Here is a 26,100-nt window from a genome sequence, read left to right as displayed (position 1 = left end):
CTTTCCTGCCCCCCCTGTTCCGTCGTGCTTGCTGCCCCCTGTTCCGTCGTGCTTGCTGCCCCCTGTTCCGTCGTGCTTGCTGCCCCCTGTTCCGTCGTGCTTGCTGCCCCCTGTTCCGTCGTGCTTGCTGCCCCCTGTTCCGTCGTGCTTGCTTTCCTGCCCCCTGTTCCGTTGTGCTTGTCTTCAATATGGCGAAGGAAAGTACTTTCAAATACTAGTGTTCCGAATACCAGTTGCAGAAAAGCATAGTGCCTCTGATTTACTAGAGCATAATGTTGCTCTCTCCACAAGAACGCGGCCTCGCAGGCTTCAACTGGCTGCTCGTAGTTCATTAACATCACTTTCGGCAGAGTTGGGAGGGAGCAGAAGGGTTCGCAGTTCTTTTTATTATTGTATACATTACTAGTGCGTCTCTTCCTGGGGTGGTGCGGTTGGTCTTTTTACTAAGCTTATTTGCGTGACAATGGTTTTAATTGCGGTAATGCGGTACAGTGACAACATACTTTCTTATAACACAAGATATGTGACACTTGGCAGGGCTGGTATTTTTATTATTCATCCAAACTCTACTCAATATTTATGGGGTGGTGGTGGGAGGCACAGTTTGCTTGTAAGTTCTCATGCCAATTATCAAAAATATGAAACCCCTCAGCGCTTTGTTCATTAACATATGGCTCCAAGCTGTTCTCTTCCATAGTCTCCATACCATGGGGCGTATTTAAAAGCACTGGCGTTGGCGCTGCATCACTTTTTATGACGCTCGGTGGCGCAGAGAGCTAAACCATATGTACAAGGCAACGCAAAGCCACTTGGCGTGGCTTTTCATGGTCTTGCAGATATGGTGTAAGCAGAGACGTTTTAAGGCAGGGGCAAAGTGCCCTCTGGCCCAAGGCCCCTGGCTTTCAGGGGGGTCCTGATAGAGCCATTGCTGTTCTGCAGACTCTTGCCCGGATGACCTTGAATAATTCTTCAACAGATTGTTTTAAATACCGTTTTCCTTTCATTAATTTTAATGTGAGTGATGTGTGAGAGTTTATTACAGACATTTTGCAAAGAAATGTGTTTATATTTTATGCAACATCCATAAAAAAGTTTTTTTAAGATCAAAACAGGACCTCACATATGAGAAATGGGAACGGATCACAGAGATTATTTTCAATATTAGCGAGCAGCTGCTGGGTTTCAATATTGAAAATAGGTCATGTAATAGGTCATGCATTTGCGAGCGATTAAGCTATTGGCATTGTAAATGACAATGCCATTTATTTAACGATTAAGCTATTGGCAATGTAAATGACAATGCCATTTATTTATGATTTAAAACTCGATCTCTAATAACTCTCTCCTACTCACTATCAACTACTCACTGTACTACTCTACTACTTACTCTGTGTGTGGGTGCAAATGCAATTGGTCTGGCATATTCAAACGATTAAACTATTGGCAATGTAAATGACAATGCCATTTACTTATGATTTACCAAAAAAAAAAAAATGTCATGAGCAATGCCAATAGCTCTACCTTTAATAATGCCGAGACCATTGCATTGTAAATTCTTGTTTTAGTTCCTCACTTTCCCGTTCCTGGGACCTTAGGGATAGGAATTGCTCTCAAACCCTCCTAATGTCCCCCTTAACAATACCCTCCGATTTTTCAAAAATATCCGGACGTCCGAGTTTCACCAACATTGTTTTAATGTAGAGGAGCCACTGTATTTCATTCCTCTTTTCTAGCCTAAGACAATCTTTTAAAATCTGTTGATTTAAAATTGATTCTGCGTTAAGCCAGGTTTTCAACCAGCAAATAAGGGGGGCCAAGCTAATCTGGTCACAAAGATACCCCATCCCCAGCTCCTGATGGGTAGCAAATGTAGGTGAGGATTGGGGAATAGACAACAGAGAGCGGAAGAATTTATTTTCCACCTTCTGAATCTCTTCCACTTGTTTATACCCCCATATAGCTGCGCCATATAGCGCTATTCCTAAGCATTTTGCTTTATAGATAGAGAGAATCGCCTCACAGGGCTTCCCCCCTAACCTTTGTGCAAAACTTAGTACTGCTGATGTTGATCTTCCTAGAGCAACTTTTTTTGCTAAAAACTGGGGAGCCCAGGAGCAACCATCATCAAACAGAACCCCATGGTAGATAAAAACCCTTACCCTGTGACCTCCGATCCCTTACAATAAAAAGACCTTACTTTGTTTTTACGTGACCCCAAGGACATTGTATGGGATTTTGCGATGTTAACTACCAAGTCCAGAGAGTCCATGAACTCCCCAAAGGAGTTCAATAGTCTCTGCAGACCTATCGGGGTGCGGGCTAATAGAACGGCATCGTCCGCGTATAGGAGAATCGGGATGGAACGGTCCCCTACACGCGGAGCGTCCATGGTAGCAATATCCAGGGATTTATCAATAGCGTTAATATACAGAGTAAAAAGTAGAGGGGCCAGAATGCACCCTTGTCTGACCCCTCTACCAGATTTAAAGTGTCTTGTGCAGGTACCCTCATGCGATATCCTAACGGACGCTAACAGATTCCGATGGAGATCTGCTAGGAAAAAGACCAGGCAGGGATCAATCTCTAAGTCTAGTAAAAGTGTCCACAGCTTTGATCTGTTTACCAAATCAAACGCTGTGGATAAATCCATGAAGCCTAAATAAATAGATCCCTTGGATACTACAGTGTATTTGTTGATTAATAAATACAAATTAAGGCACTGATCGACGGTACTTCTGCCGGATCTAAATTCATATTGGAGGTCAGACAGGATACTGTTTTCTGTTACCCACTCTGACACCTTGGACAAAATAACTTTACCCAGAATTTTAACTGAGGAACCTATTAAAGAGATGGGCCTGTAACATCTCGGATCCCCTCTCTGCCCTTTTTTGAAGACGGGAATGATAGTAGAGTGGGCCCAAGAAGCGGAGAACCTATAACCAACAGAAGAATTAAAAACATTTGTTAAAATTTTTGCCCATAATTTGGGGTTACTTTTATAAAGATCGTCCGGAACGCCGTCCGGGCCTGGGGCCTTGTTACTTGAAGAGTCATTTATTGCTCGCTCCACATCCTCAACATTGAACACTAGTGTAGGATAAGGGGAGCTGCTAGTGGAAGCTACAAATGGATCAAATATCTTGTTACTTGCGTAGACACTTTCAAAGTGAGTCAACCACTCCTCTTCTGGGATGTTAATTTCTAATAAACCATTCTCTTCCCCTGAGAGTAGCGGGCTATTTACAATTGACCAAAACTTTGAACTGTCCTTTAAAACTTCCTTTGTCATCAAACTTTCCCAAGCCTCTGATTTAATTGCATTTTTACGATTTTGTAAAATTTGTTTATATTCTTTTCTATACCTGGCTATCAGGGCTTTATCCCTTGGTTTTGTTTTCAGCGATTTTATTACATTTTGATGGGCTCTCGTACATTTTGAATCAAACCATCTTTTAACGTGATTAATTTTGGTCCTGGGGGACGGTTAATTCTAGAGCAACCTGTTTACAAATTGATTCAAAGGCTACAATAGTATCCCCTTCCAAGGTAGAGCTATCGATGCATTTTAAAATTTCATCATTGAGCTTTGAGCTCAGGCTATCCCAAAAAGTTTCCGGGACTATTTTAGCCCATTTTAGCCTCCTCCCTTGGTCTCGGGTTCTAATATTACTGGGGCCCTAACTATTTACTGTGATATCTATACGGTCAAAGCAGTTATCCAGTACTAATATCACCGGGTTGTGATCGCTGAACGGGGAGTGTATAGCATTATAAAAAAATACATGTCCTAATAAAGCAGGAGATACAAATATAAAATCAATAATTGTCTGTTTCTCTACCCTTGAATGTTGCGACCCTCTCCTCGTTATCAAAGAAGCTTGGTTTATAAAGGTCAGCATATGCCAAAAGCTCTTCCAGAGCCTCCCTCTTTTGTGTATGTTCAAAATGGGGTGGCGATGCATGGGTAGGACCATGATTTTCCTTAATTCTGCAGTTAAAATTACATAAATGAATATTAAAATCACCCTAAAGAATAATATACAAAAAAGTGGTTTGCTGTGCTCTATATGTTTCTAAAAACCAAGTCAAGTAGCAGAGATGTTCATTACGATGTTCACTATCCTCAGAATTATAAAAATTAATTATCAGAGTTTTAAAACTATCCGAGGTAGTGACCTCCGCTATTAGACAGTTTGGGGAGGCTGAGTCTAAAATTGATACTATACACTTTAATCCCACTGATAGGAGTAGCATCAACCCCCCCTTGGCTCTCCCAGCGGGGGTATAGCGGGCTGGCTGAAAATAGGACATAAAACCATCCACCCAAAAATAGGTGTCCTTTTCCCAGGTCTCTTGAAGTGTGACAACATCACAAGCTGCAATATACTTAAGCCAATTTTGATCATCCCTTTTTGACCGCAACCCTGCAATATTCCAGCTCATTAATCTATATTTAATGTCTACCTCAGTAGTGGGTTCAGCTTCAAAAGCAGGGGGACGTAGTATCTCCTGAATGGAGCTTAGTCAGTCATTTTCGTTTAGCCGGGACAAAGGTGAAAACCTGTTTGAGCATATTAAAGTGTAATTTCTCATAGTTACCTGGGTACACACTGCTTGGGGCAAGGGGATGAGACCCACCCTATCCCTGTCAAGACGATGTTCCTTTGTTATGCTATTTTGGTAAGGCCGGGCAGTACTTCCAAGAGTATTTCCACGGCTGAGGGGTAGTCTAGAATAAACATTAACCCTTCTGGGGGGGGGGGGGGGGGTAAAAATAGCCCAAGGGTAATGCCCTGATTTTACCCTCCTCACTCTTGAAATCAGAAGCGTCCCATAGAAGCTAGGGCACAGCATGGGGGTTGTTAAAATTTACTATGACGCAGTCCCCTTCAATACTCTTTTGGGTACTCCCTAGCCAACCAATCCGTCTTGCCATTATAATGATATTTCGGTGCCACCAGAGCAATTTTGATTACACCATTTTTTAGTAGTAGCTAACAGGGCCTCTGTAGATTCAATTTCTCCCTCCACTAACGGAGGAATCCTTACTAGAACTACCACCAATGGGGCAGCTTCAGGGGGTAGATTAATACTTGGTTGCATGACAGTTCTTTCCCTAGTTTGATGATCCAATTCTAACCCCCGAGAACTAGATGGGACTGGCTTACATCGCTGCTCCAAATTTCTAGTTTGGTTACTGTCTGGATCCTCAACCCCGTTTTGGGCAACATGCCCCCCAAGCAAGCTGTGTTCCTGCCTTGTTTTTTCACCCAGCAGGGGAAGTCTAGCCCTATACCCTTCAGTTTGACCACTCAATTTCTCTGTGGCTAGGTTCGGGGGGCATAAAGAAGGCCCAGGTATATGATCCGGCCCTGCGACACGTTTATGCAAATTTAAAACAGTGTTAATCCGCTCACATTTTTCTAGAAGGGTAGCAACACAAGTGTTCAGGGTATCAACAATATCCTTAGCGATACTAGTTAGAGTATCCTCGGACCTGGAAGTGAAAAATTCCTCCATCAAGTCCCGTACTGTAGACTCTATAGTATTTCCTATGGCAAGCCCACTAACCTGTAAGGGATTTTTTGGCTCTTTTTCCCGTTTGTTCACTCTTTTCGGGGCTTTCTTTGGGACGGTGCTATGTTTTTTACTGTGGCTTTTATGATTCAGTGGCTGAGTAGGCGAGTTGCTGGGGTTATTATTTACGTGGCAAAGGGCTCTATCCGAGATACCAGCAGGGTCTGCTTCCTGTACACCGGTTGGATTGTTAATAATAACCCGTGGTTCCATGTGTACATATTTACTTAAAATATTTAAAATGACTTTGGACGTGTATGTATCTACATCTCTCTCTCTAAATATATATATATTCACACACTATACATATTAAGTCAGATATAAACATTTTAAGCAGACAACACTGTATTTGTCTGAATTGTCTGTCATCTAGCCCATTCAGCAGCTGATCTGGTGAACCCCAAGGCGGAGGGCATGAGCAATAGATCTGGCACCCTCTAAAGAAGCTAGTGTCTAACCGAGAATATGTTCAAAACAGAGAGCGTGTGACACTGTATCACAAGCGGAGTCAAGCTCTGGTCTGCGATCATAAGCCCGGAAACATGGGGAAAGTGGTCGGACTGCCAAACGGGCTACAAGCCATACTAATAGCAGATCGTACACTAACCATATACTGATATCGCAATATAACACTCGTTCTTGGTTTAAAGTTTCTTATAGTCCCCCTTTCTAATATAATCACACCATATCTGCCTATTATGTGGCGGGCTCTCACCGAAACCGCACTATACTCTTTAAGTAGTTCTAGGCAAATTCCACCTCAGAACCGGGCTTTCTTCAGTTTGATTAACCCCTTGAGTCTCCTTATTCTCTTATGGAGCAGAATATTAATAGCGGTGACTTTCGATTAAATCTTTGTAAAATCTCTCACACATTGGATAACATTCATTTGGAGAAAAAAAACAGGTGAAAAGGTATTTATTCTTTTCTTCTCGTGTGCTACATTTTCCCACCCCACTGTTTCGGTCTTTAACTTTCTGATCAGCATATGTTGTGAATATTCTAAGCTCATTACCTATCCTCGCTGCTTTACAGTCCTTTATATTTCCTCGAAGACGTTACATACCCAGGAATAAAGAAAGGGGGAGGGTGTCTCATGGCTCACTAGAATTTAGGGGTTCATTAATGTCTCGCTAAAATATGTCTTCGTGAGTGAGATTTGTCTTTTAATATAGGGGAGGCAGATATCCGTGTTGTAGTTGTTTTAGCGATGAAGGTCGGATTGGTTGGGTGGTGTCCCTTCGTGAAGGGGGGAGTCTCGCAGTGCCTGAGCCAATTATCTCAAGGGTACATAAGGACAAGCATGTAGGCATTCTATTATGGTTCAGGTAAGGAGAGATTCAGGGCTTAATATATCTCTCGGGTTCACACCTATCTCGAGGTATAAAAAAAAGGTCTCTCAATGTATCACTGTGTGGTGGAATTTCTTTTTGGGTCCAGGTACCTCTTTCTAAATAAGGTGTCAAAGTTATGTGATATCAGTGTCTCTCAGCTATGGTCAAAGTTGTCTTTCAATGGCAGTAGTATCTAGAAAATGGAAGTCGTTTTCCAGTAATGCAGCGGTCTCTCAGAAGGGGCAGTGTCTCGTAGCTGCACGCCTGTTTCTCGGTGATGAAGGTGTCTCCCGGAGGAGATGGCTCATGATGGGGGCCTCTCAGGGTTGATGGGGGCCTCTCAGTCACGGTTGATGGGTGGGGGCCTCTCGGGTTGAAGGGGAGCTCTTGGGGGAGCAGGGGGGCTCTCAACGGGTGCAGGGGGAGGCTCTTGGGCCTGAGTGGGGCCTCTAGGAGCTGAAGGTAGGCCAATGAATACATAATATCAAGGATTTCATGTCTCCTAGAGGAAGAAGGTGGTGTGTGGGTGGAGAATGAGGGAGGTACTCAGTTATGTAAGTGCCTCAGTGACCCGTCACAGGTGAGAGTGGTGCATTCTCGGGAAAGAGGGGCATGTCTCGGTGATGGAGATGTCTCGCGACGAGGGACCTGTCTCTCAAGAAAGGAGGGGTGGGACGACGCTCGTTCGGGCATGACAGCTATCATTCACTGAAAGAGTATCACTCAGGGTGGAGGGGTGTCTCTCTGTGATGATCCATCATTGATTTCTCCCATGCAGACTGGTGCATTTCAGAGACAGGGCAGTCTCTCGGTGGTCTGATGGGGTGTCTCTCGTGATGGAGCGTTCTCAGGGTTGAGGGTCTCTTGGTGCTTATAGTGGATTCAGGGTGAAGTGAGGTCTCTTACGATCACATCCCCGGTCTTGCTCCTCAGTCTCCTTGGAGTGCCAGCTTCTCGGGTGCCGGTTGGGTGCTGCCCGCCGTCCGCCGCTCCTCAGGATGCCCACATCCCAAGGACCGCCCTGCCTGGGGAGGCATCTTCTGCACTGGGGGCCCCGCAGGGCGCCGGCTCGGAGCTCAGCAGGGTCGTGACTCCCCCCAGCACCCACCACCCTGCGCTCAGAGGAAGTGACATCACCCGGGAGAAGGGGATCTGTGTGTGTAAGACAGCAAGGCATTGTGGGAGAGACAGGGAGTGCCCGCGAGAGAGGGAGGGCCGCAAGGGGAAGAAAGGGAGGGCATGTAGGAAGGGGGTTACCTGACTATGGTTAACCCAGATTTTTTGCCTTGTGTTTAGCTGGTTTTCGACTTAGTTGGCCTGGGATCCTGCTAATCAGGGCCCCAGGCTATCTGCTCTTTCTGTAAAATGGACTCCATGTACCTTAGGTACATACCTAATTGGATTTGGGTCACTCTTGTGAGTCCCTGTACAGTGTACTATAGGTACCCAGGGCATAGGTGCACCCCAGGCCTACCAGGGGCTGCAGCATATCTTTTGCCACCCATGGCTGGCCATCCAAACTGACAACTGGCTGATCACTCAGCTGGGGCAAGGTCGTGTAATCACCCCTTGCTTAGATATAGTATTCCTATGTCTAACCTTATAGCTAAACACATATACACCTATAAGTCACTCCTATGGCAGGCCTTAACAATCCTGAAGGCAGAGTGCTTGGTTTTATGTGAGATGGTGCTCTAGCATGAGCTGAGCCTGTCTGCAGCTTTCGGAACCATATCCTTATAGCTGTTCTAGGATATTGCCATACCATATACTCTTAAGTGCAGTATGAACCTTGCGGTTAAATGCTAACTCTAGTTTGGCTTTATCAAAACATTTTGTGTAAGGTGTCATACGCTTTGGAATACTACCCCCTCGCCAGTTCTGGCGACGGGGGTAGAATTCCACCCTTCTAGAGGGAGAAGATATGTTACTTCCATTAATCCCGGTTAAAGTTAACCAGAGCCTCAGCATCACAAAATGGATGCTGCTGCCACAGACACAAGTCTGACCTCCTGCTGCTGGGAGTCCTTCCAGCGAGGGAGGCTTGGACAATAGGTTTCCTGTCACAGGGAGGTGCTAGCACCACCCCAGACAGGCTATAGTGTATTGGGGCAGGGAGGGCTGAATGAAAGGAGACACTGCCTGGGGCACACAAGGTGTCCCATGCATAGTCCAGTTCAAACTGGTGCTGGGGCATTCCAGCCCCAGCTCTGGCGCGAAACTGGACAAAGGGAAAGGGGTGTAACCACCCCCTTCCTGGGTCCCACCCATAGGAGGGACCTAGCAGGTAACCCAGCCCCTAGATCTGGTATATAGGTAGGAGCTGAGTCCCAAGACTTTAGATTTATCCTGACTGAAACTCTGATACGAAACTCTGGACCTTCGACATCCTACTCGACGTAGAAGACTGAAGAATATCCCTTGTGGTCAAGGAGTGACCACCCTGTGCAAGCAGGCACCATCAAGCGCTCAACGGTTTGCTTTGTCGTTGCTCCCGCCGGAGCTCGAACACAGAGCCTGACAAGACCCGGACTTCCAGACATCCAACAGCACGATCCACAGCCACAGCAAAGCTGAGACCCGTGGAGGCGACGAGAGACGTGGAACCGACCATCTTGGAAAAACAGCGAATTGCTTTCCGTGCAACTTCAGAGGCACCCTCGAAGTTGTGCATTGGGGATTGAGAAGCCCCAGCCCCGAGCACCAACTGCACCGAAGATCACCTCTCCACACTCACAAAGTGCTGCGTGGGGACCTTTTGCATTTTTCTGCTCGACGCGTCTGTCCGGTCACTGGCCCATTGGCTAGTGGCCTCTGTGACGAAGAAACCTTGAATTTCCAACGCTGGTCTGGTTGCTCCAGACTGGCCCTTGCTCCCCTGAAAAGGAGCAGCCCATCAGACCTTGCTGGTCTGATCCAGAAGCCATCTTCGATTCCTGCGTGGGTTGCATTTGCCAAGGCCAGTTGATTCCGAATCGAGAACCGACACAGCCGACAGCGAGAGCCTTCGTGGGACAGTCCGTGCCCAGCTCCTGGTCGTCATCGACACCTCCTGGTCCACGTGGCAGCAAAGACAAGCTTCACAACATCACCCGATTGCTCCCCGACATCGCCTGGTTCCTTCCTGGTTCCATCCTGGTCACTGGCTAGTGACCCAGACTCTGTCCCCTCTGCTTTCAGGTACTCTTCATCCTCAATCCGCCCTTCGATCCAACCAGACTCTTCTCTCCTGGTCGCCTGCAGCATCTTTTCTCCAAGGCTCCATAGAACTCCACGACGAAACCCGACACACTTTGACACCTATGCACCCGCTTCCTGTGGGTGAGGTAACGAGAGTACTGCGGTGCTCCTGTAAAGGTTTACACTCCTAGTGTTCTAGTTTCAAGTGGTTAGTTTCTAGTCCCGTCGGAAGACTCCTAAAACTTTAACTTTCTAACTTTACGCACCCATTGACTTCCATGTGTGCACGTGTGTGCATTTAGACACTGCCCCCGCATCCCGTGGGCCTCTTGCTCCCTAACTATTTTTAGTCCAGTGTAACCCCAGCAATTCCCAAGGCCCTAGGCCTTACCATTGTTCGTGACGTGGTTCTTATACCACTATTTTAGTATATGGTTTAGCGGGCCACCAGGGCCTATCCATATTTGTGCAACTGTTGTATGTCATATTAAGTTACTTGTTATGCGCTTGTGCTTCTGTGCTCATAAAGAGTTCAGGGGATTGATTTAGAAATAAATACATATACATTTGAATATATCACCTGTGTGGTGTCCTTTCATTTGGTATTAAAAGGATTGCATATGGTAAAACAGCTGGCTTCACATGCCCTCTGAGTTTAGCCTAAGACTGCTTCTGTCCATGCTACCCCTAGGATAGCTGGCCCATAAGGTTGGCTTTACAATCATCACCATAAGGGTTGTTTGGACTGGTGCACGGTGCTCACTAGAATAGTGAACATCATATACCAGGCCAACTTCTCACAGGTCAGTCGGAGGAGAGTGCTAGGAGGAGGCCGCCGAAGTAAAGAGCTACCAAGGAGAGGAGACTGGGGGAAGGGAGGCTCCAGAAGTGGGGAGCGAGAAGCATAGAGTACCGGGGACTGTGGAAAGGGAGCGGGAAGGAATAGTAAAGATTTATGTCAGGAATGGAAAGAAGGAAGACCGGAAATTGGAAGAAGGCTGCTCTGGAGAGGGAAAGACAAGGCTTTGAAGAGCGAGTGCTTAAGACACAGCTGTGCGCGGCTAGTCAGAACTTTAGGGCAGACAGGAGCTAGGACATGGATGTAGGCAGAAATGGAATTGGAATTAAGAGAGGAGCGCTCCATGCGACCACGTTTCTCCGAGGCGAGGCAGAAATGCCTCGGAGAAACGCAGCCTCATTTTCGCATTCGGGGAGTGTTTTCTTTCTCTCCTCTTCCCATTGGCTGGAAGGTAAAATTCCAGCCAATGGGAACAGGAGAGAAAGAAAACAAGAAAGTAGCTTAAAAAAACGCCCCCGAATACGGAAAAAAAGAGCTTGAACCGAGTGACACCCCTCTCCTCCAATGGCTGGCCTCCGTTTAGGAAGCCAGCCAATGAAGAAGAGAGGCGGGTTCAAGCCCCCTTACTAAGAAACACAAAATCTCGGAGCTCCGCCCACTGCTTACGCAGTGCGACACAGTCCTCGACCTAAAAAGACAGGAGTGACCACATCAAGATTTAAATTTATGACCCGGTCATTAAACAAAGATTCCTGGAGTGGATATAAATATATGCTCGAGAAGGAAAAGCATAAAAGAGTGAGTGAGGAAGGAGGAGAGGTCTGAAGGCACAGATAGATACAGTAGACGAAGAATGTGAAGAGAAGCGGAAAGCAGAGATGCCGAGATTGAGAGTGCAGGACAGCAGCGGTGCGTCCATTGGGGCGTAGGGGCGTAGCCCCCCTAGCCCCCATGGACCCGCGGCTGTGCAAGGAAATTTTAATATTTCATTTTCATCATCCTCATGTCCAGGCCGTCAGGGATCCGGGCAGCACCCGGCGTATCCGGGAGTCGGGGGGGGGGGGGGAGTGCTTTGCGGCAGGGAGGCTGGTCCGGACTGCTGTGCAGCTTGAGTTGAGTGACAGTCCACGTCACCGACTCAGCTGCAGCAGAAGAGGTGTCCCGACGACAAGGCTCGACGAGTGCGCAAGAGAAGCTTGGGGCTGCAACTAGCCCAAGCATGCGCATTGTTGTTCTCCTGCGTAGCGAGTGGCCAGGGGGGTGCTGGGTTTAACTAGGCGACAGCCCCCGGCGATAGAAAGGGCGACAGGGCGAGCACGCAATGTGACCCCCTAGCCAATCCTGGCGCTGATGAAGCGCCAGGATTGGCCAGTCACAGCGCGCAGGGCAGGGCAATCCATTATTGGATGCCGCGCGTGGGTGGTTCAGCCGTGGCCAATCACTGTGTCCGACTTCAGTCATGATGCAGTGATTGGCCATTTCGCGGCGCTGCTGACCTGTTCTCTAATCTATTCTCTACTCTCTCTCTGGGTGGGTGGTGACGAGTGTGACTCTCGCCTCGTGTGTGTGCGCATCAGCTCTCGAGTCCGTCTGTCGACCCGTCGTCGTGTGATTTCAACTTCAGTAGTTTTTTAGTGAGTATATCATATTTTATATCACAAGTAAATGATATGTAGACGATAATAATTTAGAAGAAGTACCGTACTACGACTGCGCTGCGGCTGCCACGCTACTGGGCCGGCCTTGTGCTGCACCCAGAGAGGCCTAGGCCGCCTCAGTATATCACCCATCACCAGTACTTGAACTTGAACTGTCTGACTGTGCACTAGTGCACTTGCCGCCCTCACAGGCCTGTACGCCTCATCATTCCCGCCCCCACACAGACGTACATGACACAAATGCCCGCCGCAGCCTGGTTCGGGGACTCGGGTGCTGGCTCCGGGGCCGGGCCAGGACTTCACCAGTTCCGACCCAAGAGCCCCGGCAATGGGGGGATTAACCCGAAAGTTCTTGCAGAGTAACCATGATTAAGAAGTTACTCAGTGTTTATACCCCTTAACGTTCCATACATTTAAATTCGGTACTATCCAGTATCTTCTCCCGATAAGGATGGCATTTTAGGACTGGTAAGGTTACAGATGTCTCCTAAGACGCAGTTCCAGTCCGGGATTTCCTCTCCAAACACAGTGTGCTGTGATAGCCTCGTCCAATTGGTTTCATTGATGGAATTCATGACTACAAGTCCCAGAGTGCATTATGGTGTTCATTTACAAACAGATGAGTGGTGCGAGTCGACCTTAAGTGCAAGAATCTGAACCCATTGCTGTCATCACTCCTCAGATCCGTGCTGCAGCACCTCCTGCCACCCCACTCGACCCTGGCATCTGCACTTAGTCCTGTCAGCAGCACCCCCAGTCTTGAATTCTAGCACGCCTGCTCAGCAGCAGGAATGTGCCCACGCTGATCCGCCATGATCTCTGACCTCTCGTGCCCTCTGTTATTTCAGGACTTGGGGCTAGTCGAGTAACTTCTAAGCTCTTAATCATGGACAGCGGAGTAAATCGTAACCGTCCGAGGTCTCACTCCCTGACGGTCAGACAATTACACTAAGCATCCCGCCTGCCGCCTGGGAGGAGGATGAATTGGGGGGCTATATTGAGCGTGCGGGGCTCAGAATCCACGGAGCACAGGGTCAAGTGAGGCCAAAAATAATCCGAAATGGAAACACATGAACTATGTTAATTCAGTTCTCAATCCATGGCCTTCACTTCAGAGGATTTTTTTTCTTTTACAATTGCGGTGCATGCCCTCTGAGAGGATTGGGATGTGCGTTGCGCAGTTTGAGGTGTGTGCTTGAGGTAGTTGAGACTATGGTTTTTGATTGCACTGAGAGGGGGAGAGAGAGAGAGAGAAAGAAAGTGAGAGAGACTGAGAGAAAGAGAAAGAAAGTGAGGGAGAGAAAGAGGGAAAGAGTGAGAGAGAGAAAGAGGGAAAGAGAGTGAGAGTGAGAGAGTGAGAGAGGGAAAGAGTGAGAGAGAGTGAGAGAGAGAGAAAGAGAGAAAGACAAAGAGAGAGAAAAAGAAAGAGAAAGAGAAAGAGAGAGTAAGAGAGAGAAAGGGAAAGAGTGAGAGAGAGCGAAAGAGAAAGAGAGAGAGAGAAAAAGGGAGAGAGAGTGAGAGAATGGGAGAGTGCGAGAGAGAAAGAGAGAGAGAGAGAGAAAGAGAGAGAGAGTAAGAGAGAGAGAAAGGGAAAGAGAGTGAGAGAAAGAGAAAGAGAGTGTGAGAGAGAGAGAGAGAGTGTTTTGCCTGATTGTGTGTTTGTATTCGTGCACACGTGCACTTAAATATTTCATTATGCATATGGGTTCATCTAAGTCTGTTCCTGCACCCAACCATGACACAGCCATATTGGGCCATTTCAACTAAGAAGACGTCAGCTTAAAAACAAATCTAGACCACTTGGCCAATGCTTGCTGTATACATTTGTTTATTTGCTCTATTATCAAGCACACATGGACTTGCTAACATTTGTTTTCTTTGCTCTGCACTGGTAAACCCCTGCCCATAGACCCATAATGTTTAGGGGTGTTCTTTCCCACCTTGTAATTTGATTTACTCCTGCACTTCACGACATGATATTTATAAACGTGTCCATGGTGGCAGAGGGACATGAAATGGTTTGCAAATCCCCATAAACGCATGTTTATGACACTCACAAGCCCTGGAATTCCATTACCACGCTCCGGGGAGAAGATTTACTTCCACGTGCAAGTAGGTGTGATTACTCTTTTTACACTTGTAAGTGTATGTTTTGCAGATTTCGTAAATCAGGCCATTTACACAGGTGAGTTCAACTGAGGTGGGCAAATAGCTAAGCTAATTTGGGTCAATGGATCCCAAAAACGGATTTGACCTTGTCAAAAAGTTCCATTTGAGTGTGTAAGTTCCTTTCAGGCGCCCAAATGACTTCTGGGATTGGAACCAAAATTAGCAATTTCCAAAAATTGACATGTTGAGGCTGGATCTAGCAGAACCAAAGTTTGTACTAGGTAGAGTAGATGTCTGTCACTCAAGCCCCTACATCAGAGGTTCTCTGGTTACCCTGGATCTAACTCACCACACATTTCCCGAGTAGTTGTGTGTTACTCTAGTTTAATTGTTTATGCAAGCATTTTTCAGGAGTAAGACATATTTATCTAAAGGAAAAAACATTGTGAGTCACGAGACTTGTTTTGCCCCCAAAGGAGCATTTCTTCTTACGCCTGGAAATTTGTCAATCACACCTAAGCCTGAAATAAGAAACAAATACTTTAAAATGCTCAGTAAATCAGATTTGATATTCATAAGTAATTCACGTTTGAAACGGGATTAAGACACAAATACAATACTCATGTCGCTCGCTACCGTCCCTGTGCCTTTCTGTTGCTTCTCCCAACTCCGCCTTGATTGCGCCCTGCCCTCTGAGTTACTTCCACCACCACCTCCACGTTCCATGTTTCTCTCTGTCTCTCCCCATTAGATTGCTTCCATTGCCGCACCTTCCCGTGTTGGTTCTCCCCACCCATGACTCCCATTACGTTTCCCTCGTGCCCTCCTGATGCTTCCCCTACCTCCAGCCACTACGATTGTGCCACACCCCCTTTTACTTTCACCCCCCATGCTACATGTTACTCTCGCCTTTCTCTCAGTTAGAGTGCTTCTCTCCCGCGCCCTCTGTGTTGCTTCCTTCCCTCCGTGCCTCCCATTACGCTGATCATACAACTGTGGAACTTGTGTTGCGTTTTATTTTGCCATGTTTTTATTCATGTATGGTTGGACTCTGAGGCGCATGCCAGTTTTGAGTGGCGGTTCCTTTGTTGAATGCATTTGTTAATTTTTTCTTGATGAAAAGTGTTTGTATTCTAGGTATGCTTAGTGAGTGATTCAAAGCAGCTTGTAACCAATAGGTAACCAATATAAGCCTGGGGAGATGTGGGTGTGTGACTTGGCCGACACATAACGTCACAGACTGTCGTGTTGTGTAAATCAAGTGTCCTGTTCAACGATCACATACAGGAATTTTGGGGGTATAGCACAACTGGTAAGAATGAGCCAGGAACAGGCCGTCTGGACATTCAGGGTTACTGATTTAGTTTTAGACAATGGCGTTTGAGTAGCTAACATGAAGAAATCACTACGGCTACCTCAGGGATTCAAATGGAAAGTTTGTGGGCTGTTTCCTGTTATACAGTACAGAGGTGAAGTCAGTGTGAATTCCAGGAAGGGGTTGAGATGGCGTGGGCTAGGGAGAAGCAGTAGCTTAATTTTAATTTTCATGTCAGCAATTTTCTACGCCTTGCCGTCTTCTGGGTTACTGTGTTACACGCACCCTGTTCCTGGAAGCCTGGCATCAGCCTCACATCCTGTCGGAACCTAAATACACTTAAACACTATTATGTTAATTATCTAAGAAGAAACAGGTTTCTCAGGCACTCTCCAAACTTTTATATCTTCCGAGCGTTAGTCATTATGTTTCACAAGTTATGAGAGCACTGGAACACATTGTTATTTAGATAATAGTGCCAAAATTATTTCATAGGAGTAATGTTCATTTTCATCGTATCAGACGTTGGAGTATTGTTCGTAATAACTAAAGGCGTTATACCTGCTGGTAGCAGTGGAGGTTCTCGTATTGATGACGCGAAACAGGAGTGACGTATCATGGTCCCCTTCAATTCTTTACATTAGTGAATTCAACCTCCACGTGGCAACACGCCTTCATTTATTACTGACGTATCATGGTCCCCTTCAAATCTTTATATTAATGAATTCAGCCTTCACGCGGCATAACGCCTTTAGTTATTACGAACAATACTCCAACGTCTGATACGATATTGGACTTCAATTTATGCTCTACGAATATTTCGGCTTAAGTGACCGGGATTCTAAGGATCACTATTAATTTGACTATTCTAACGTGGACCTATATCTATTGCGTATGTCTAGATCTTACTCGATTCCACACTTTGAGACCGGTCTTGTGTTTAATAACTTCCCCCCAGAACATCTTTAGCCTTGAAAAAGTCTCATGTTGAGACGAAACACGTGTCGGCGGTGTGAGCTGGAATAACTTTTAATGTGTATATAATAAAGAATTTGAAGAACAATATCGAGTTTTGGATCCGTACTTTTGCGTTTTGAAAATGAACATTACTCCTATGAAATAATTTTGGCACTATTATCTAAATAACAATGTGTTCCAGTGCTCTCATAACTTGTGAAACATAATGACCAACGCTCGGAAGATATAAAAGTTTGGAGAGTGCCTGAGAAACCGGTTTCTTCTTAGATAACTAATATTAGCATTTTTTGCTAGTTTAACACCCCTGGTGGTAGGTGTATAACAGGATACACAGTGCACCTTCTGAATAATCATACTTGTACACTTGACACTACACGTTGATATACTTTGGGAGCTGTATTTACTGGATGTGCGGACGTTTTCTCTGTGGTAGAGAAACACTACCACCCAATATTGTTTGTAATACTATTATGTTAATGTTAAAGCACTTTAATCTGACTAAAGAGCACACAATGGCTGCCACAGTGCCACCATATTTTTGTGGGCCCGCTGCTTCCATCTTTCCCTTAGCCTGTAAGACTACACTGCTTCAGAGTTGGCCTTGCTACAATATTTATGGTTTTGCGGTTTTGCTGGTGGGATGTGCTCACTTTTGGGGTACATCCAATCTGTAAACAAAGACGGACTGTAAAAACTGGCTGCAAGTACTTAGGCCTCGGCTCAAACAGCCTGACAGCAAGCTCCCTGCAGGAACACAATCTGCATGAGTGTGTGTGTGTGTGTGTGTGTGTGTGTGTGTGTGTGACTCACACACATGAGTGTGTGTGTCTGTGTGTGTATGCTAGATCCTTTATTTGCCTTTTCAAAAGAATAGGCATGTGTGGTAGCGAGCTGGCACCTCATGTAGTGACTGTGGAGAGTGGAATCTATCTAGATATGTGTGTTCGTGTGGGGGGGGGTGGCTGTGTGAGTGTGTGTGTGGATTGATGTGTGGGTGTGTGTGTGAGTCTGTATGTGAAAGCGTGTCTCTGTGTGTGGGCGTGTGTTTGTAATGTAATAACTGCAGCACTTTCACAATTGCTTTCTTAACCTTCCTGCTTTCTCAAATTTGCTTGAAAATGCACGATTTTCTTTCTTTTTTAAAAAATTTCCGAACCCCCCCTTATGGGCAGAAAGGCACAAAAAACGAGTGGGACAGAGGGCAGAAGGGCACAAAAACGAGTGGAACAGGGGGCAGAAAGGTGCAAAAAACAAGTGGGACAGAGGGCTTTGTAAAGGCTGTCTCCCAACTGCTGTTCAACTTCTTCTACTCTTAGAGCTGAGATTTACAAGCAAGTCTTATAGTCTGAATTCAGCAGCGTAATAGGACGGAATGTATGAAGCTCTGTGGTTATACTGTATAAGCAGCTACCTATGTTATGCCATCTATTTATGAAATAACTGCACTTTCACAATTGCTTTATTAACCTTCCTGCTTTCTCAAATTTGCTTGGAAAATGCACGATTTTTCTTCTCTTTTTTCAAAATTTTCTAGGGGGGGGGTTATCCCCCCAAACCCCCCTTAAGGGGTTCGCGCTCGCTCGCTGCGCTCGCTCGCTACGGTGCTGTATGCAAATCACCTTGCGCCTCACCACTTTCAAATCTCACCCACCGCCCCTGGTGCAGGACTGAATTTGAACACCATGAGAATGAAAAGTGGAACGAGGAGAAAGGCAAAGGAAGGAAGGCAGACAGCTGGGAATATGTGAAAGGAAAGTGGAAGGGAAAGAGAGGAAGGTGAAAGATGGACAAAGGGTAGGTAGTGGAGGAAGAATGGAGAGAAGGGAGAGAGTGAGATGTGAAGAGGAGAAAGAAAAGCAGATACAGAGGGAGAGCAAGAAAAGTGTATACCTTTGCTTTATTACCTATAAAGTAATTCATTATGTAAAGTTGAGGGGTGACAGGGCTGAATCATTCTTGGCCTGTCTCGCCAATGCATAACTGTGCTGTCCAAGACACACAATAGCATTTGATTTACTGGGTTATGGTTCCATGCCATCAAAAGATGTTTTGTGGCATCACACATGGTACTCCTGCTAAAAGTGTCAGTTAAAGGCCCGAGGCGGAGGTGGCACAGCAGAGCTATGAGTGGAGGGCTACTGCCCAGTCAGTGAGAACTACGGATTAGGAGAGAGCAGCACTGGAGGGACCTGGGGATGCGCTGATGCTTTGGAATTAGCAGAATACCTGTGTGGGTTTATTGTGCTGTGGCCGTTGACTAAGAGCTGGAAGCAGGCATGAGGTGCCTCAGAAGAGCTGAGCTCGGCAAGGCCTTCCAACATTTTTTTCACCAGTGTTGTGTAGGTTCCTAAACTGAGCTGCAGCATTAGGGGCCACTGATGAGACCAGGACTGCATATCCTGGACACAGGCACCCTCTGAAATGTCATCATTTGGTGCAGGCCAGACTGGGCCTCTCCCACCTCTGGGCTCAGGTACATTGCACCCGCTGCACCAATAGTCACTATGCCCCTGGTATCATCCATGATGTCCACCTGGTCTTGCTTCTGTTCCTCACTGTTCTTCTGCATGCTTGCATCCAGTTCATAATGCGTATTTTGTGAAACGCACGGTCAGTCCTGTGTTTCCAACTCAAGAATACTCATATTGTTGACCTCGAGGATGAAAGCCTGCATGGCCTTGCCAGGTTTTGAACTTAGGACTGTGAGGCCAAACACAGATCGATGCAATGAAATCATTTCTCAACTGACTAACCAGACCCTGCATCAAGGCACTCTCTCCTTCTTCATATAACTTGGAAATTGCTGACTTTCCTGTTATTTTCTCAACAGTGCCTAGAATAATTTTAGGCTAATGGAAATACCATCTCCCTTAGCCACCTATCGGAAGTGTTTCATTGTTTCTATAACTTCCCTGGGTTTTTTAGCTCATCCTTTCAAAAGTTGAAAGAATTGCAGCCTACACTATGTCTCAGTAGCTATGTCTCACGGATTTTCAATGTTTTGATTCTAATAGTAGCTCATACTCCTGCGTGGCATATGCCCTGCTTGGGCACCTTCTACACTGGGCTAAAGACAGCCCAGCAGCCATGTAAAGACTGTGTGTAGGCCCTCTGCGTGACTGGCATGAAAACAAGGAAAAAAGACCATCTCTACGCGCAGCACACTGACATGGCTGTTGTTAGACGCTCCCATTGCCCATTTACCACCAATAAATGTCACCACATAAACACTATTGACGCAGGCCGCCATTCAAAACATATAGCGATATGAGAATTACATATTTGCCGGTACAGCTTCAAACTTGTGCAATGAAAGTGACATCACACCTGGCATAAAATGGTACCCAGGATTGTACAGCTCCTGAGAAGCAGGCTGTAGAATCTCAGAAGAACCCTGGGCATGTTTTGGAGGATGGGAGGGGGGGGGAGTGGAAATAAGGTTCTCACGACCAAAACCTGCATCACGTTTTTTTCCCTGCTGATTTATTTAGCGCTGTCTCGACTGAAGGTATTGGAGCGCTTTACATGAGTGACCCTGCCCCGGCAAGAATGACCTCCATGCAGAGGAGCATGCCAAAGTGTGCAGCATTTAATGCCAGGTGCGAGTGAACAGTTGTACAGAACGGTTTCAGTTTCTATTCTCTGCTGTTCTCTTCTCACTGCATCCTCTGTCTAGGCGCACGTAAATCTCAGACCTGCTGGTGTTTGGGATCTGTGCTGAATATGGTCAGGTGACAGCAACCTTTGGGTGAGTGGAGAGCAGAGCTTGGGAGGCACTGCAGGAACTCACTGCCCAGCCTGTGGGTAGAGCACCTGGTTCTGCCGTCACACATGTATACATCTGGTGTGCATGGTTCTCGGGTGTGTGTTATTTCGCTCTTGTGCTACTTGTATGATTGTTGTTGGCCCTTCCAGTGCATGGCCTCAGCCGCTCGGCTGGTCTAGAGGTTAGTGCTCTGCACGCAAAGCATGGGTGCTGCCACTCCTCCTGCCTCGGTGATCCTGTGTTTCTGTGACCCATCCCTAGCCTGATTAAAAGTAAAAACAAGTGCAAGACTTAGGGGTTACTTTTGGGCCTAACTTGCAGCTGGATATGCATGTAAATAAGACCACGGCTACGTGCATGATGCTGCTGCGCAAAGTTTTGCCCCTTTTACCTGAACAGTCCAGACCAGAAGTAGTGCGTGGGACCATCTTAAGTCGTTTAGACTATTGTAACGCTCTACTTCTGGAAGCCCCTAAAACGTTGCTTTGTAAACTGCAACGGGTGCAGAATATGGCGGCCAAGCTGGCTCTTTCTCGCCCTAATTTCAGCTCTTCCACCGCTGCTCTCCGGGACTTACATTGGTTGCCGGTCCATCTACGGGTTCAGTACAAAGCTGCCTGTCTGGTGTTCAAGGCTTTGCATGGACAGGGCCCGGTCCCACTGCAGAATATGTTTTCCTGGTATTCCTCCACGCGCTGCTTGCGCTCCTCTTCTGCGTGGCTGGTGGTGGTACCGAGATTCCAGAGAGTGAGGATGGGCGGACGCTCGTTTAGTGTCGCAGCGGCTAAACTCGAATTCTCTGCCACTTCTTTTACGAGGTCAAAAGGACCTTTTCCCATTTAAAAAAGCGCTGAAGATCCACTTGTTCCCTAGGGCAGTGTAAGTTGCAGTTCTGTTGCTGATAGCGATCTCAAGCGCCAGGATGCCCTTGGGGTGACAGTGAAGCGCTATACAAATATACTAATAAATAAATAAATATAAATAAATAAGACTTGGAAGAAGAGCCCAAAACAAAACAGGCCCCACATAACGAGGAGACTGGGTTAGATTGGAAGCATTCAGCATGCATCAAATTGGAATGCCCCTGCTGAATGTTTATGAATGTTTAATTCTGTCCACCCCTACGTAGACCCGGCCCTCAGAAATACGTGCCGGTGCTCAGCACCTGAAAGCACCGGCACAAATTAAGCATTCATCGGCGTATGAGCCTATGCTGAGTCCGTGTTTTCTGACAATGGTTGTGAGGGGGTCTTGTAGACATTGAGGTGCGTGGGGCTGAGGGAGGATCCCTGGGGCACTCCCCCATCTGATCTCTGTTGATTCAGAGAGGAAGGGAAGGAGTCTGGTTCCTTGTGTTCTGCCTGAGAGGAAACATCGAATCCAGTCTAGGACTGTTCCCTGGATGCCGGCATCGTGGAGTCTGGTGGCTAGTGTGCAGTGGGAGACGGTGCTCAAGGATGGTGGGGGAAAAGTTGAGGAAAGAGATACCGAAGGGCAGGATGGCGGTCCCCCTTGATGATTGGCCCATCGAAAACCTGATTGCGTCCCGTAATGGTGTGGTTCCGAAAAAAAGAGAAAAGGCAAATCAGGTTGATCCAGCAATTATTGTAGCCGGAGGGGACTTCGGTTAACTACTTCATCCCAGAGGATCAGGTGTCTGTGTCCTATTAATCAGTAGACATGGCTCTCTCCTTGGTGGAAAGAGTGGGTGGGGGCACTAACTGCTAAGAGCGACATCATGTCAGCTTTCCATTTGTTGCCCGTACCCCCGGACGATTTTTAGCTTTTGGGCATCCAATATGAAGGGCACTGGTATGTGGATATGGTGCACTCGATGTAAATGTAAATATACATGTATTTATATAGCGCAAATCACCGACACGGTATCTAAGCGCTTGCTTAGGGAACCCATCCTGGTATTCCCCTGTGAGATACCCCGGCAGGGTATCCACAAGGTGAAAGCCAGGCATCCCGCCGCGAGGGGCCGTAGTGGAGATTAAGCAAGCTATTGCCCAGAGTCGCAGAGTGAGACCCCGTGAGTCGAGTAGGCACCGGAGCGAGAATTGTCGAGTCCGTGGAATTTTTGAGCCAGAGACCCGCCGAGGCGGGGAATCGAACCCTGGTCCACGGCCGATCTCAGCTTCCGGGTCTGCCGCCTCTAACCACTGAGCCACGCTTCTCCACTCCACGATGGGATGTTCCATATCTTGTGCTCTCCGAGTGCTTTAGTACATTCCTGCTGTGGCTTTTCTCTTGGTGTACAGGACACAAGCATGTAATACACTATCTGGACGACTTCTTTTTGTGTTTAACCCCAGTTCCACAAACTGCCAGCGGCTACTGGTAAGATTCCTGGAGCTCATGGGGACCTGGGTGTGCCTTTAACACTGGAGAAGACAGTTGGACCCAGCACATTGCGGCCTTTCCTAGGTATTGAAATTGATTCAGGGGCAATGGAAGTCTGCCTGCCAGAGGATTAAAAAAAAAAAAAAAAAAAAAAACTTACGATGCAACTGCTTTTGGATGCTATGTTGGCTGAAGCCAAAGTAACGAAGAAGGAGGTATAGGTGCTACTGGGGCATTTGAACTTAGCCTGCAAGGTGAAGAGAGCAGGGAGGGTGTTCTGTAGGAGGCTGGGGATGCTCTAAAATGTGGATTGCCATTGCCTCATCACCATGCAAGACTAGCGGCAGCTAAGACTTGAGGATGTGGCAATTTTTTCCGGAATAATTCAACAGAGTGCCATGGGTGGCATTGAAGGAGACGGACTGGGATGCACAGATATTTTCAGATGCTGCAGGAGGAATCGACTTTGGACTGTACTGGCAGGCAAATGGTGCACAGAGGAAAGGCCACTGGAATGGAAAAGGGGTGGGAATTCTTCCTCCGATGGTGGAAGTGACTTTATGGTTGGAGCAACTGGCGTACAGGATAGTCTTGTTTCGAATTGACAACATTTCGCGGTTCAGGAGGTAAATAAACAGTTGGCCAGAGATGCCCTGGTGCCAAAATAGAGTGGATTTTTTAAAATAGGACATTGTCTTTAGAGGTTAACGGGTGCCTGGTGTGGACAATGACATTGTGGATGCTTTGTTTCATTTACAGTGGGAGAGATTCCATGGGCTAGCCATGGAGGAGGACAGAGTCAGGACCGAGATGCCTCAAGAACTCTGAACAGTAGGCGACTGAGGATGCTCCAGTTGGTGGTAAATTCGTTGGGGGCATCTACAAGGAAGGTGTATGCTCAAGTCTGGCCAGAATTCTTAGCTCGGGGCATACAGGAGGCAAGAGGATTGGGCTAGGGTAGAAGAAATAGTTCAGTTCATGCTGGCATTAATCAACAAGCATTTACAATGCAACGTTCTCGGCATTGCAAAAGTTAGAGCTATTAGCATTGTAAATGCACGCGAGTTTAAGGTCTTGACATTGTAAATGACAAGGTCTTTTATTTAGGTTTTAAAAACAAAAACATAAATAAAAGTCATTCTCATTTACAATGCCAATAGAGCAAAGTCACGTAATGTGTATGGCTAACTACAGTAGCCTCCTGACGAGTGCCCTTTCACTTAATTTTTTACAAATGAAAGCCCTGGCACTTTTTTTTTTTTACAAATTAAGCATGGGTGGTGTCCGTGTCTGTATGGCAGTGGTGGTGTCCGTGTGTGTATGGCAGTGGTGGTGTCCGTGTGCGTACGGCAGTGGTGGTGTCCGTGTGTGCATGGCACTGGTGGTATCCGTGTGTGTATGCCAGTGGTGGTGTGCCATACACACACGGACACCACCACTGCCATGCACACACGGACACCACCACTCCCATCCACTCAATGTTAAAACTGACATCTACTGCCTCTCACAGACTTACTTTTAATGTAGAAATCCATACACCAATTATAGATTGTTGTTCCCCTTTTACTGAAGAATATAAAACATCATAAAGATTCCCTGCTAGATGATGGTTCTGTGGTTACTCTTGAAATGCATTGCTCAGGCTTTCTCTCCTGTCTTGGCATGCCCTAAGTTGCATAACGTTGATGGATCTAGTTTTATTAACTGGAATTAATTTACCTGATATAAAAAAAGTACATTCCCGAAGAATAACAAAATCTAAGAAATATAAGAATGCAGAGCAACTGGAGACATGCCCGACCTGTTGGCGTACGAGTCTCGCATCCCTCGTGAACAGAGGAAATAATGCAGCTCTTTGTGTTTCAAGGCCACTCTTAATTACCGAAGACATTTTTTATACGCAGCCCCAGTTTTAACAAAATATTATTTGCCACAAGGAAGGAGGGAAACGTTTCGGGTAACAATGCGCCCGTTATAGAACACCGCCTCGGATTTACTGCAGGCGCTTTCGTACAGTACATTAGCATTCATAACTCGCTGGCCTAAACAATAGAAACTGTTCGATGAACCTTAATGATAAACAGAGGCATTTTTAACGGTCTTCCGTATTTTTGTTTTAAAGCCAGATTTGTACCGTGCTCTTCCTTCCCCGCACTCACATTCATACGGTACTCCTTGCTGTTATCCGCCATTTTTTATTTTTAATGTATAGCGCGAACCTATCGCACGGGCATTAACATTACTAACATGCAGACAGACGACCTAAAAAAAAAAAAAAAACCTGCCTGTTGATCAGCGCCGAGTGCTGGTATGCAGACTCCCCCTGCATTCCACAGAGGCGCGCGACGCGATCCGGCCTGCCATGCAAGCCGTGGAGACAAGACCTGGCCGCGCGCACAACGTTATCCTATGTGAAAACGCTGCGCGTGGCCAGGTCTTGTCTCTCTTCGGCGTCTCAGACTGCTGAGACGCCGACAATAGTTCTCGGCGAGAACGCGCTTTCAGCGCGTTATAGCCGAGCCCTAAAAAGGACAGTCTAGGGTCATGATTTCAGGAAAGCTGGCGGCCATATCTTTTATGGGTAGGCTCTTTTGGGGATATGCGTCATGGGCCGGCGAAAGGGGGGTGGGGGTACAGATGTTGGAAGGTAGGGCCAGGGAAGCAGGTCAAGACGGGCCGAAGATGAGGCCTCTGACTTTGGGTCTGTTGTGCAAAGTGCTTTGTGCGAGGCATGTTGGCTAAGGCGTTGAACATTCATCAGTGAGCGGCGGGGAGAGGTGGGGGGTAGAAAAAGTCATGACAGGGTCTTTTTCTGGGTGGCAGTTGGCCCTGAAGCTTGGGATGCTTTACCGAAGTTTATTTTTGTTGACAGCGGCAATCCACATTGAAAGGAAACAGGACGGGTAGACAAGCTCACGCCTGGATGGGTCATGAAGTTAAAGGTTCGTTAGAAAGTTAAGTTAGTTAGTTAAAGGTTAATAGTTGCAGTCATGCTGGAGGGGAGTTTAAATGTCTCAGTTGCAGAAGATCAGCAT

General features: G+C 46.7%; 1 protein-coding gene across 1 annotated transcript in view; it reads right to left on the bottom strand.

The window, feature by feature from the left end:
• The window catches only part of LOC144818788 (N-acetylneuraminate-9-phosphate synthase-like), a 181,310-nt gene that overhangs the window by 133,086 nt on the left and 22,124 nt on the right, over positions 1–26,100 (bottom strand). The window lies entirely within an intron of this gene.

The sequence above is a fragment of the Lissotriton helveticus genome, chromosome 2_1 (assembly GCF_964261635.1).
Source record: "Lissotriton helveticus chromosome 2_1, aLisHel1.1, whole genome shotgun sequence".
Taxonomy (NCBI): Eukaryota; Metazoa; Chordata; class Amphibia; order Caudata; family Salamandridae; genus Lissotriton; species Lissotriton helveticus.
Note: the sequence above shows the minus strand (reverse complement) of the source record. Positions and strands in the feature narration are given on the sequence as shown.